At 42.5% G+C, this 13804-nt stretch overlaps 1 protein-coding gene across 1 annotated transcript in view; it reads right to left on the reverse strand.

Annotated features, from left to right (window-relative positions):
• Positions 1-13581, reverse strand: part of lclat1 (lysocardiolipin acyltransferase 1) — a 28792-nt gene extending 15211 nt beyond the window's left edge. Inside the window, exon 1 of the mRNA XM_014193975.3 lies at positions 13262-13581. The gene's annotated coding sequence lies outside the window, so the exon portion shown is untranslated. The remainder of the gene's footprint in view (positions 1-13261) is intronic.
• Between the last annotated feature and the right edge of the window lie 223 nt (positions 13582-13804).

Below are 13804 nucleotides of genomic sequence, written 5' to 3' on the forward strand. Positions count from 1 at the left end.
TACTAGGGCTGCAAAGGGACGGAAACTTTCCGAAAACTTTCAATGGGAAGTTAAGCCCTGGAATTTTGCTAAATTCATCAAAAAAAGTTTGCGTATAACAGTGAACCTTTTTTGTGGGATAAGCATAAGGCAATTCTAGGTCTTGTGGCATATTTTGGCTAAACTATCCCCAATGCAATGGAATTGCAACTCCGCATGCACAGTGCATTCTTCCATCACATGTACAGCTGATTCTCAAGATCTTGCACACTAATGAGATGCTATTGAGCCCACACTACTACACTGTCTGAGCCAAGGACCACATTCTTTCTGGTAAGTTTTGATTACAATACTGGGTGGGGTGAATATATTTTATATGACATACATGATTTTTTGTTAACCTGTTGAGGGTAGGGGGCAGTATTGACACGGCTGGATAAAAACGTACCCGATTTAATCTGGTTACTACTCCTGCCCAGTAACTAGAATATGCATATAATTATTGGCTTTGGATAGAAAACACTCCAAAGTTTCTAAAACTGTTTGAATGGTGTCTGTGAGTATAACAGAACTCAAATGGCAGGTCAAAACCTGAGAGATTCCTTTACAGGAAGTGGCCTGTCTGACCATTTATTGTCTTTCTTTGACATCTCTTTCTAAAACTTAGGATCTCTGCGGTAACGTGACACTTCCCACGGCTCCAATAGGCTCTCAGAGCCCGGGAAAAACCTGAACGTCGTCATTCCAGCCCCAGGCTGAAACACATTATCGCCTTTGTCAAGTGGCCGATCAAGGGACTGTGGGCTTAGGCGCATGCACTGGCCGCCCCCGTCTTTGTGTTTTTTCCTCTGTTTGCCGAAAAGGAGATTCCCGGTCGGAATATTATCGCTTTTTTACGAGATAAATTGCATAAAAATTGATTTTAAACAGCGGTTGACATGCTTCGAAGTACGGTAATGGAATATTTAGAATTTTTTTGTCACGAATTGCGCCATGCGCGCGACCCTGATTTACCATTTCGGATAGTTTCTGGAACGCACGAACAAAACGCCGCTATTCGGATATAACGATGGATTATTTGGGATCAAACCAACATTTGTTATTGAAGTAGAAGTCCTGGGAGTGCATTCTGACGAAGACAAAGGTAATAACATTTTTGTTATAGTAAATCTGATTTTGGTGAAGGCTAAACTTGCCGGGTGTCTAAATAGCTAGCCCGTGATGGCTGGGCTATGTACTTAGAATATTGCAAAATGTGCTTTCACCAAAAAGCTATTTTAAAATCGGACATATCGAGTGCATAGAGGAGTTCTGTATCTATAATTCTTAAAATAATTGTTATGCTTTTTGTGAACGTTTATCGTGAGTAATTTAGTAAATTGTTAGTACATTCCCCGGATGTTTGCGGGGGGTATGCTAGTTCTGAACGTCACATACTAATGTAAAAAGCTGTTTTTTGATATAAATATGAACTTGATTGAACAAAACATGTATGTATTGTATAATATAATGTCCTAGGGTTGTCATCTGATGAAGATCATCAAAGGTTAGTGCTGCATTTAGCTGTCTTCTGGGTTTTTGTGACATTATATGCTAGCTTGAAAAATGGGTGTCTGATTATTTCTGGCTGGGTACTCTGCTGACATAATCTAATGTTTTGCTTTCGTTGTAAAGCCTTTTTGAAATCGGACAGTGTGGTTAGATTAACGAGAGTCTTGTCTTTAAATAGCTGTAAAAATAGTCATATGTTTGAGAAATTGAAGTAATAGGATTTTTAAAGGTATTTGAAAATCGCGCCACTGGATTACACTGGCTGTTGCGTAGGTGGGACGAATTCGTCCCGCCTAGCCCAGAGAGGTTAACTAGTAAATAGTAGCCTACAGCAAAGTGTGTTAAATCATTTCCAACTTGTCAACTATTTCTGATAGTTAGTGCCTGCTACCATGTGGGTTTTAGCTTGCTTGAGCCTGCTAACTGAGGAGTTTTAATTCACCTGTTTCCATACACGTTTCATTTTAAAACATCTTACAAAAGGAGTTGTTTAAATCTAACTACTTAACTGTTTACCTGTACATGGAATTGTATTAGTTTTTTAAAACATTTTTCCCCCCCAATCTTTACAGGAAAATGCCACGGGTAATATCTGATGTCTGGAGACATTTCATTGCAGCTAATGTAGAACGAAAAGCAGTGTACATTTGCAAATACTGTGCCAAATCATATGTGAAGAATGCAACAAAGATGCAGAATCATCTGGCCAAGTGCACAAAGTTCCCTCAGCGCTCACAACCTGTGACAAAAGTCCCTCTACTTCTATTCGAGGTGAAAATGATGAATCAGACACCTTATCGATAGCAACAGCTCATGGTCGTCCTGGAATCAGAATTTTGTTTGACTCAAATGGAGGAACGTAGTCAGAGACATGCTGATTAATGTCTTGCTTGAGCTGTGTACGCCACTGGTTCACCTCTGATGCTCACAGGCAATGTGTATTGGAAGAGATTTCTGACTGTTCTTCGCCCCGCATACACCCCTCCAAACAGACATGCTTTATCTACTCATTTGCTGGATGCAGAGTTCAACAGAATTCAAGTGAAGGTCAAGCAAATCATAGAAAAATCTGACTGTACTGCAGTCATCTCTGATGGGTGGTCGAATGTTTGTGGGCAAGGAATAATTAACTACATCATCTCCACCCTCAACCACTATTCTACAAGAGCACAGACACAAGGGACAACAGACACCGGTCTCTACATTGCAGATGAGCTGAAGGCAGCCATCAATGATCTTGAACCACAGAATATATTTGCACTGTTGACAGACAATGCTGTGAACATGAAGGCTGCTTGGTCTAAAGTGGAGGAGTCCTACCCTCACATCACACCCATTGGCTGTGCTGCTCATGCATTGAATCTGCTCCTCAAGGACACCATGGCACTGAAAACAATGGATACACTCTACAAGAGAGCCAAGGAAATGGTTAGGTATGTGAAGAGTCATCAAGTTCTAGCAGCAATCTACCTCACCAAGCAAAGTGAGAAGAATAAGAGCACCACCTTGAAGCTGCCCAGCAACACATGTTGGGGTGGTGTTGTCATGTTTGACAGTCTCCTGGAGACTGGAGTCTCTCCAAGAAATGGCCATATCACAGTCTGCTGATATGGACAGCCCCATCAAGAGGATCCTCCTGGATGATGTATTTTGGGAGAGAGTGGTAAGCAGCCTGAAACCTATAGCAGTAGCCATTGCACGGATTGAGGAAGACAATGCCATCCTGTCTGATGTTCAGACTGCTTGCAGATGTAAGAGAAGAAATCCGTACTGCCCTGCCCACTTCACTGTTGCTCCAAGCAGAGGAAACTGCAGTTCTGAAATACATCAAAAATTGTGAAGACTTCTGCATGAAGCCCATACACGCTGCTGCGTACATGTTTGACCCCAAGTATGCTGGCAAGAGCATCCTGTCTGGTGCAGAGCTCAACAAGGCCTATGGTGTCATTACTACCGTGTCTCACCACCTTGGCCTGGATGAGGACAAGGTTCTTGGCAGTCTGGCGAAGTACACTTCCAAGCAAGGGCTTTTGGATGGAGATGAGATATGTTAGCATGACTGCCATATTGCATCAGCCACCTGGTGGAAGGGACTTTGTGGATCTGAGGCTCTTTCCCCTGTTGCCTCCATCATCCTCCAAATCCCACCAACATCAGCCACCTCAGAGCACAACTGGCCCTTGTTTGGGACACACACACACACACACACACACACACACACACACACACACACACACACACACACACACACACACACACACACACACACACACACACACACACACACACACACACACACACACCAGGCTGACCAATACAAGGGTTGAAAAATTGGTGGCCACCCGGGCAAATTTGAGGCTTTTTGAGCCTGACAACGAGCCATCCTCAACAAGGTTAGAAAGTGACAGTGAAGATGAGGCCTCAGAGACTGATGTTCAAGAGGTGGACATTGAGGTCCAGGGAGAAGACATGGAAGCCTGAGAGGAAGACAACCAAAGCTTTAGTTTATAGACTATCATTTTACAGACGTATGTTGAAAATGTTTTTTTTTGGAGATGCGATGGCTCATTGGCCTTCCCTGTAGCTCAGTTGGTAGAGCATGGTGTTTGCAACACCAGGGTTGTGGGTTCGATTCCCACGGGGGGCCAGCACAGAAAAAAAAAAATAATGTATGAAATGTATGCATTCACTACTGTAAGTCGCTCTGGATAAGAGCGTCTGCTAAATGACTAAAATGTAAAATGTAAAAATGTCATTGGGGATCATTCAATATTCCATTTTATTCAGTGAAATCATGTGAAGAGTCAACTCATTTAATTAATGTTCAATTCATAACCAAATAGTTTTTTTATTTCTATTGGAAGGATTTAATTGTCTACTTATAAGGTAAAAGGTTTGTGTTTGTCGCCATATGATATGGTAAATATATCCAACGCAAAAAACATTAAATAGTATTAATATGCATATATTCCGTTAATTCCCATATATTCCCGTTAATTCCCACAGAAAGTTTCCACCTCTGAATATTTCCCAAATTGAGAAACCCTAATGCTTACCCTATAAAAATGCACTAAAGATTTGGTGCATCACTACGCACATGATAGTTCATAATGTATAGCCTGAGGCAAAAATTTGACGGTAGCTAAACAAAAAACTAAATTGAATGAACATGAGCAAATTTGAGAACAAGGCTACTTAAATGCTATCACCATATTGATTGCAGCACTTGTACGGGTAATACACTGGATCACTGCTACTCTAATTTCCGCGATGCAAACACGGCCCTCCCCCGCCCTCCCTTTGGCAAATGCTCCTACCGTCCTATAGGCAGAACACAAGAACTATTCAACATTGTTCCTGTACCCAAGATGGCAAAGAAAACTGAACTAAATGACTATCGCCCCTGTAGCACTCACTTCTGTCATCATGAAGTGCTTTGAGAGGCTAGTCAAGGATCATATCACCTCCACCTTACACCCACTCCAATTTGCATACCGCCCCAACAGGTCCACAGACGATGCAATCGCCATCACACTGCCCTATCCCATCTGGACAAAAGGAATACATACCTATGTAAGAATGAAGGTAGGAAACATCTCCACGTCGCTGATCCTCAACACTATGGCCCCTTAAGGGTGCGTGCTCAGCCACCCCCTCCTGTACTCCCTGTTCACCCATGACTGCGTAGCCATGCACGCCTCCAATTCAATCAAGTTTGAAGACGACAACAGTAGTGGGCTTGATTACCAACAACGATGAGAGCCTACAGGGCGGAGGTGAGAGCACTCGGAGTGTGGTGTCAGGAAAACAACCTCTCGCTCAACGTCAACAAAACAAAGGAGATGATTGTGGACATCAGGAAACAGCAGCGGGAGCAGCCACCTATCCATATCGACAGGACAGCAGTGGAGAAGATGGAAAGTTAAGTACCTCGGCGTACACAGACAAACTGAAATGATCCACCCACACAGACACACAGTGTGATGAAGGCACAACAGCGCCTCTTCAACCTCAGGAGGCTGAAGAAATTTGTCTACATCTAAAACCCTCAAACTTCTATAGATGCACAATTGAGCGCATTCTGTCGGGCTGTATCACTGCCTGGTACGGCAACTGCACCGCCCACAACTGCAAGGCACTTCAGATTGTGGTGCGGTCGGCACATTGCATCACCGGGGGCAAACTACCTGCCCTACAGGACACCCACATCACCTGTCGTCACAGGAAGGCCAAAAAGATCAACGACAACCACCCGAGCCACTGCCTGTTCAACCCGCAACATTCAGAAGGCGAGGTCAGTACAGGTGCATCAAAGCTGGAACCGAGACTGAAAAACAGCTTCTATCTCAAGGCCATCAGAATGTTAACCAGTCATCACTAACACAGAGAAGCTGCTGCCTACATACAGACTCTAAATCATTGGCCACTTCAATAAATGGATCTCTAGTCACTTTAATGGCGTTTACGTATCTTGCATTACTCATCTCATATGTATATATTATATTCTATACCATCTTGCCTATGGTGCTCGGTCATTGACCATCCATATATTTATGTGTACATATTCTTATGCTGGTGCCTACCACTGCTCAGTTAGACTGCTCTATCAAATCATAGACTTAATTATAATAAACACACAGAAATACGAGCCTTAGGTCATTAATATGGTCGAATCCGGAAACTATCATCACGAAAACAAAACGTTTTTTCTTTCAGTGAAATACGGAACTGTTCCGTATTTTATCTAACGGGTGGCATCCCTAAGTCTAAATATTCCTGTTACATTGCACAACCTTAAATGTTATGTCATAATTACTTAATTCTGGCAAATTAGTTCGTAACGAGCCAGGCGGCCCAAACTGTTGCATATACCCTGACTGCGTGCAATGAACGCAAGAGAAGTGACAATTTCACCTGGTTAATATTGCCTGCTAACCTGGATTACTTTTAGCTAAATATGCAGCTTTAAAACTATATACTTGTGTATTGATTTTAAGAAAGACATTGATGTTTATGGTTAGGTACACGGAGCAATAACAGTCCTTTTTCACAAATGCGCACCGCATATAGGCAACGCAGGACAGGCTAGATAAACTAGTAATATCATCAACCATGAGTAGTTAAGTGATTATGATTGTTTTTTATAAGATAAGTTTAAATGCTAGCTAGCAACTTACCTTGGCTTCTTACTGCATTCGCGTAACAGGCAGGCTCCTCGTGGAGTGCAATGTTAGCCTCTCTAGGCTAGGCGGGACGAATTCGTCCCACCTACGTAACAGCCACTGCTATCCTGTGGCGCGATTTTCAAAACCTTAAAAATCCTATTACTTCAATTTCTCAAACATATGACTATTTTACAGCCATTTAAAGACAAGACTCTCGTTAATCTAACCACACTGTCCGATTTCAAAAAGGCTTTACAACGAAAGCAAAACATTAGATTATGTCAGCAGAGTACCCAGCCAGAAATAATCAGACACCCATTTTTCAAGCCAGCATATAATGTCACCAAAACCCAGAAGACAGCTAAATGCAGCACTCACCTTTGATGATCTTCATCAGATGACAACCCTAGGACATTATGTTATACAATACATGCATGTTTTGTTCAATCAAGTTCATATTTATATCAAAAACCAGCTTTTTACATTAGCATGTGACGTTCAGAACTAGCATACCCCCCCGCAAACTTCCGGGGAATTCGCTAACATTTTACTAAATTACTCACGATAAACGTTCACAAAAAGCATAACAATTATTTTAAGAATTATAGATACAGAACTCCTCTATGCACTCGATATGTCCGATTTTAAAATAGCTTTTTGGTGAAAGCACATTTTGCAATATTCTAAGTACATAGCCCAGGCATCACGGGCTCGCTATTTAGACACCCGGCAAATTTAGCACTCACCATAATCATATTTACTATTATAAAAGTTTCATTACCTTTTGTTGTCTTCGTCAGAATACACACCCAGGACTGCTACTTCAATAACAAAATGTTGGTTTGGTCCAAAATAATCCATCATTATATCCGAATAGCGGCGTTTTGTTCGTGCGTTCCAGACACTATCCGAAATAGTAAAGAAGTGTCACGCGCATGGCGCAATTCGTGACAATAAAATTCTAAGTATTCCATTACCGTACTTCGAAGCATGTCAACCGCTGTTTAAAATCAATTTTTACGACATTTTTCTCGTAGAAAAGCGATAATATTCCGACAGGGAATCTCCTTTTCGGCAAACAGAGGAAAAAATCCCAAAGGCGGGGGCGGTCGGGGTCACGCGCATAAGCCCAGAGTCCCATGATCGGCCACTTGAGAAAGGCGATAATGTGTTTCAGCCTGGGGCTGGAATGACGACATTCTGTTTTTTCCCGGGCTCTGAGCGCCTATGGACGACGTGGGAAGTGTCACGTTAGAGCAGAGATCCTTAGTAAATGATAGAGATGGAAAAGAAGTTCCAGAAATGGTCAGACAGGCCACTTCCTGTAAAGGAATCTCTCAGGTTTTGATCTGCCATTTGAGTTCTGCTATACTCACAGACACCATTCAAACAGTTTTAGAAAATTTAGGGTGTTTTCTATCCATATGTAATAAGTATATGCATATTCTAGTTACTGGGTAGGAGTGGTAACCAGATTAAATCGGGTATGTTTTTTATCCAGCCGTGTCAATGCTGCCCCCTAGCCCTAACAGGTTAAGCAGGTGGTTAGAGCGTTGGACTAGTTAACAGTAAGGTTGCAAGATTGAATCCCCGAGCTGACAAGGTAAAAATCTGTCGTTCTGCCCCTGAACAAGGCAGTTAACCCACCGTTCCCTAGGCCATCATTGAAAATAAGAATGTGTTCTTAACTGAATTGCCTAGTTAAAAGGTGTAAAAATATATATAACAAACAAATATAATTTTTTGTAACAAATATCGGCAAATCGTTGTCCAAAAATACCGATTACCGATTGTTATGAAAACTTGAAATCGGCCATTCCGATTAATTGGTCGACCTCTACTTTCAACAGTTCGCAACGAGCCAGGTGGACCAAACTGCTGCATATACCCAGATTCTGATTGCATTGAACACAAGAGAAGTGACACAATTTCCCTAGTTAATATTGCCTGCTAACATTACATTTCTTTTAACTACATATGCAGGTTTAAAAAAAAGATATACTTGAGTATTGATTTTAAGAAATGCATTGATGTGGTTAGGTACATTATTGCAACTGTTGTGTTTTTCACGAATGCGCTTTTGTTAAATCATCAAGTTGAAGTAGGCTGTGATTTGCTGATAAATTAACAGGCACCGCATTGATTATATGCAACGCAGAACAAGCTATTTAACCTAGTAATATTGTCAACCATGTGTAGCTAACTGGTGATTATGTGAAGATTAAAAACTTAACTTATAAAGAAAAATCAATGCTAGCTAGCAACTTATCTTGGCTCCATGCAGCCACAATGTCCTTTTTGATGCTGCACTCGCGTAACAGGTGGTTAGCCTGCCACGCAGTCTCCTCATGGATTGCAACGTAATCGTCGACCAAAAAGTCCTTTAACTAATTGTTATGAAAACTTGTAATCGGCCCTACTTAAAAATCTGCCATGCCGATTAATTGATTGACCTGTAATTCTGGCCAAAGTGTTCAATCTTGGATTCATCAAATCAAATGCTATTTGTCACATGCACCGAATACAACAGGCCTTACAGTGAAATGCTTACTTATAAGCCCTTAAGCAACAATGCAGTTAAGAAACTAACTAAAGAGCAGCAGTAAAATAACCATAGCCTTCGCTACATACAGAGGCTAATGGTACAGAGTCAATGTGCTGGGGCACAGGGTTAGTCGAGGTAATATGTACATGTAGGTAGAGTTAAAGTGACCATGCATAGAAAGAGAGTAGCAGCAGCGTAAAAGTCAGGTGGGGTGGGGCGCAATGCAAATAGTCTGGGTAGCCATTTGATTAGCTGTTCAGGAGTTATGGCTTGGGGGTAGAAGCTGTTAAGAAGCCTTTTGGACCTAGACTTGGCGCTCCGGTACCGCTTGCCGTGTGGTAGCAGAGAGAACAGTCTATGACTACGGTGGCTGGAGTCTGACAATTTTTAGGGCTTTCTCTGACCTAGCCTGGTATTTAGGTCCTGGATGGCAGGAAGCTTGGCCCCAGTGATGTACTGGGCCGTTCGCACTACCCTCTGTAGTGCCTTGCGGTCTGAGGCCGAGCAGTTGCCATACCAGGCAGTGATGCAACCAGTCAGGATGCTCTCGATGGTGCAGCTGTAGAACTTTGAGGATCTGAGGACCCATGCAAATCTTTTCAGTCTCCTGAGGGGGAATATGCTTTGTCGTGCCCTCTTCACATCTGTCTTGGTGTGCTTGGACCATGTTAGTTTGATGGTGATGTGGATACCAAGGAACTTTAAGCTCTCAACTTGCTCCATTATAGCCCCGTCGATGAGGATGGGGGCGTGCTCGGTCCTCCTTTTCCTGGATGTCCACAACCATCTCCTTTGTCTTGATCACATTGAGGGAGAGGTTGTTATGCTTGCACCACACTGCCAGGTCTCTGCCTGGCCATGCAGTCATGAGTGAACAGGGAGCATAGGAGGGGACTGAGCACGCACCCCTGAGGGGCCCCAGTGTTGAGGATCAGCGTGGCAGATGTGTTGTTGCCTACCCTTACCACCTGGGGGCGGCCCTTCGGGAAGTCCAGGATCAAGTTGCAAAGGGAGGTGTTTAGTCCCAGGGTCCTCAGCTTAGTGATGAGCTTTGAGGGCACTATGGTGTTGAACGCTGAGCTGTAGTCAACGAATAGCATTCACTCTTTTGTCCAGGTGGGAAAGGTCAGTGTTGAGTGCAATTGGGATTGCATCATCTGTGGATCTGTTGGAGCGGTATGCAAATTGGAGTGGGTCTAGGGGTTTCTGGGATAATGGTGTTGATGTGAACCATGACCAGCCTTTCAAAGCACTTCATGGCTACAGACGTGAGTGGTACGGTTCGGTAGTCATTTAGGCAGGTTACCTTAGGGTTCTTGGGCACATGGACCATGCTGGTCTGCTTGAAATATGTTGGTATTACAGACTCAGTCAGGAACAGATTGAAAATGTCAGTGAAGACACTCTTCAGACCAGAAAAACTGGTTTCTCATGGTGAGAGTCCTTTAGGTGCCTTTAGGCAAACTCCAAGCAGGGTGTCATGGCTTTCGTCTGGCCTCTCTACCATAAAGGCCTAATAGGTGGAGTGCTGCAGAGATGGTTGTCCTTCTGGAAGGTTCTCCCATTTCCACAGAGTAACTCTGGAGCTCTGTCAAAGGGACCATTGGGTTCTTGGTTACCTCCCTGACCAAGGCCCTTCACCAATTGCTCAGTTTGGCCGGGCGGCCAGCCAGCTAGCTCTAGGAAGAGTCTTGGTGGTTCCAAACTTCTTCCATTTAAGAATGGAGGCCACTGTGTTCTTGGGGACCTTCAATGCTGCAGAATTTCTTTTGTACCCTTCCCTAGTTCTGTGCCTCGACACAATCCTGTCTTCTCTATGCATAATTCATTTGACCTCATGGCTTGCTCTTTGCTCTGACATGCACTGTTAACTGTGGGACCTTATATAGACAGGTGTGTGCTTTCCCACTAATTGAATTTACCACAGGTGGACTCCAATCAAGTTGTAGAACCATCTCAAGGATGATCAATGGAAACCGGATGGACCTGAGCTCAATTTCAAGTCTCATAGCAAAAGGGTCTGAATACTTGTGTTTTTTATACATTTGCTAAACTTTCAAAAAAAAACTGTTTTCGCTTTGTCATTATTGGGTATTGTGTGTAGATTAAGGAAAAATAAATAAATTTAATCAATTTTAGAATAAGGCGGTAACATAACAAAATGTGGAAATTCCAAGCCCTGCACAGCCTGTAGATCTAGTCAGTCCATTCAGTAGACTAAGGTTGTGGAATACTTTCCAAATGCACTGTATATAGGCCTATACTATAGGTAGTCATCTCAGTTTTCATTTGAAGCATCTTTTTTATCCTTCCATTGTTTGTAACAATTGCAAAGACATTGGGAACTTTGTAATTGTCGTTAACTTCGTTAAGTTATTGGCGATCACAGAGAGATGGATAAACACGGTGATTCTATGTCTAGCGGAGATCTTCTGTGTATAAAGTGGTGTGGGAGGGCAAAAAAGCATTACCGACAAACAGCTGTTTTACGAGTGGTCTGCGGAAGGCATTAGATTTACGAGCAACTGCCTGGAGCACAAAACACACCATTAGCCAAACACAATGGTCTCTAACTTAATGACTAAAATTAACACCCTTTTTTAGATTGCACAGGTTTTATTTATTTTTCCCCTCCAAACATTCAGTGTAAATATGACACATTGTAATTAAATTATTATCCGCTTTGTGAGATCTTGGCCAAGGCCAGTATTACATATATATTTTGTTATTCCAGCCAGTAGCTTTCAGTTTAGCCACTGAGAAATGTACCTGAATTTCAAGCCCTGCACTGCCTGTAGATCTAGTCAGTCCATACAGTAGACTAAGGTCAGCCTACTTTCAAAATGAACTGAGAAGATCTCAACAACATTAACTAGGCCTAACTGTGGCCCAATTATTAACCAGTAGTTACAAGTGTGGCATTATCCATGTATCACAGTACAATGTCCATTGCACTTGAATTGCATCACATGGGCTATTCCACTTCAGTAGGTCATCGAAGTCAGGGAAATAGACAGGACACACTGATTGGACTTGAATAGCACAATGGTGCCAGTGTAGTGATGATTTCATATCTGAGAGCTAAACCATTCAGCTAGGGCTCTTATCAGGGTCAGGGAAGTTGGCCAGGATACCGTGCCCACAGAGGACCACATAAAGCACTGCCTTCCCTCCTCCTGAAAGAAACACCTTGTGAAGAACGTGTGTGTACTGTGAATGTGCGTGGATAACAACCACCTGAAAGCTCTTCAAAAATACCATCAAGAGTGAATAGGCCTAGAAATGCTTGAAATAAGATCATGAGATTGCCTGCTCATTTCGCTAATGGACATCACCACTGAGGATTTGGGTTGGTGACAGAGGGCATGTGAGTTTATCAATGGGCTCTGCTTAATCCCTGTGAAAAACTCATACTAACAGAGAGAAAGCAGTTTAATTAGGTTGATGATTTAGTCTAAACAAAAAAAACGAATCAAAAGGATAGTTAGACTTCATTTATCATGAGCCAAGCCATTTTCGCAATCTAACAGCACACCTTTATTTAAACTCAAAGACAGGGATTATTGGATACAATACTGGATAAATCCTTAACTGGTTGCAATGAAGCCTATTTCTCCACCTTCACATGGAATACCTAGTTCTGCACACCTGCACAAATTACAATGTGTCCTGTGAAATACTGTCAGCTGTAAACATAGCCAATTGTTTGGCTATTTGTTTTGTTTTGTTTTTTTGGACAAACCAACTAGCAAAGTAATAATTTACCTGAAATGTAATCTAAGTAACGTATATGCGTCTGCTTTTCTTTTAGCTGCTTAGCTAACACGCTAAATTAGCTAGCTAGCTCAGCTTTGCCAGTCCATTACAGCTAGCCTGTTAGCTAGCTAGCCTAACTAACAGATGCTGGCAAGAGTTGGTTTGACAACACTGATTTGCAAACTGTTTCGTAAAACAAAGTTTCAGTCAATACCAGAACATTGTAAGAAATGTAAACATAAAACACAAAAAAATCGCCACCCACCTGAATGTTCTTCACACCAAATTCGCTACAAATGAGCACCAGTCGGGTGCGGCCAGACGAAATGTCAACAACTTGGTTGCGACATACTAGCCAGCTAGATAGCTAGCGTTAGCAAGCATAAAACCAGTTGCTGAAGCGAAAACAATTTTTCTGACGCCTGGTTGTAGTAAACGCATGCTAAGTAGAAGCAAAACTATTATTATTGGTTATAAAACTTGCATTTATGAAAGTTAACAGCGCGAGATGGATGCAAGCTTTGCAGCTATCGCAGCACCAGCTAGCTACCTTTTTACCTCATACTATGACCTCTCAACTTCCAACTCTCACCCGTCCCTGCACGCACGCGCCAACAGGGGACGCTGTTTATGTGGGTTGGGTGAGGAAAAGTTGACCGCGTGTTTGTGTCGAAGGGGACTCAAACAGCTTTCTTAAACTTCCTCCTCTAGTCAAACACCAAGCCTTTTAGAGCATTGCAAATGTTCAAGCAAGCATGTGTTATGAGTAGCACTTAGTCAAACTCAAGACTTTCCATGACCTGTTCCC

This window comes from Salmo salar, chromosome 01, assembly GCF_965601325.2.
Source record: "Salmo salar chromosome 01, fSalSal1, whole genome shotgun sequence".
NCBI lineage: Eukaryota > Metazoa > Chordata > Actinopteri > Salmoniformes > Salmonidae > Salmo > Salmo salar.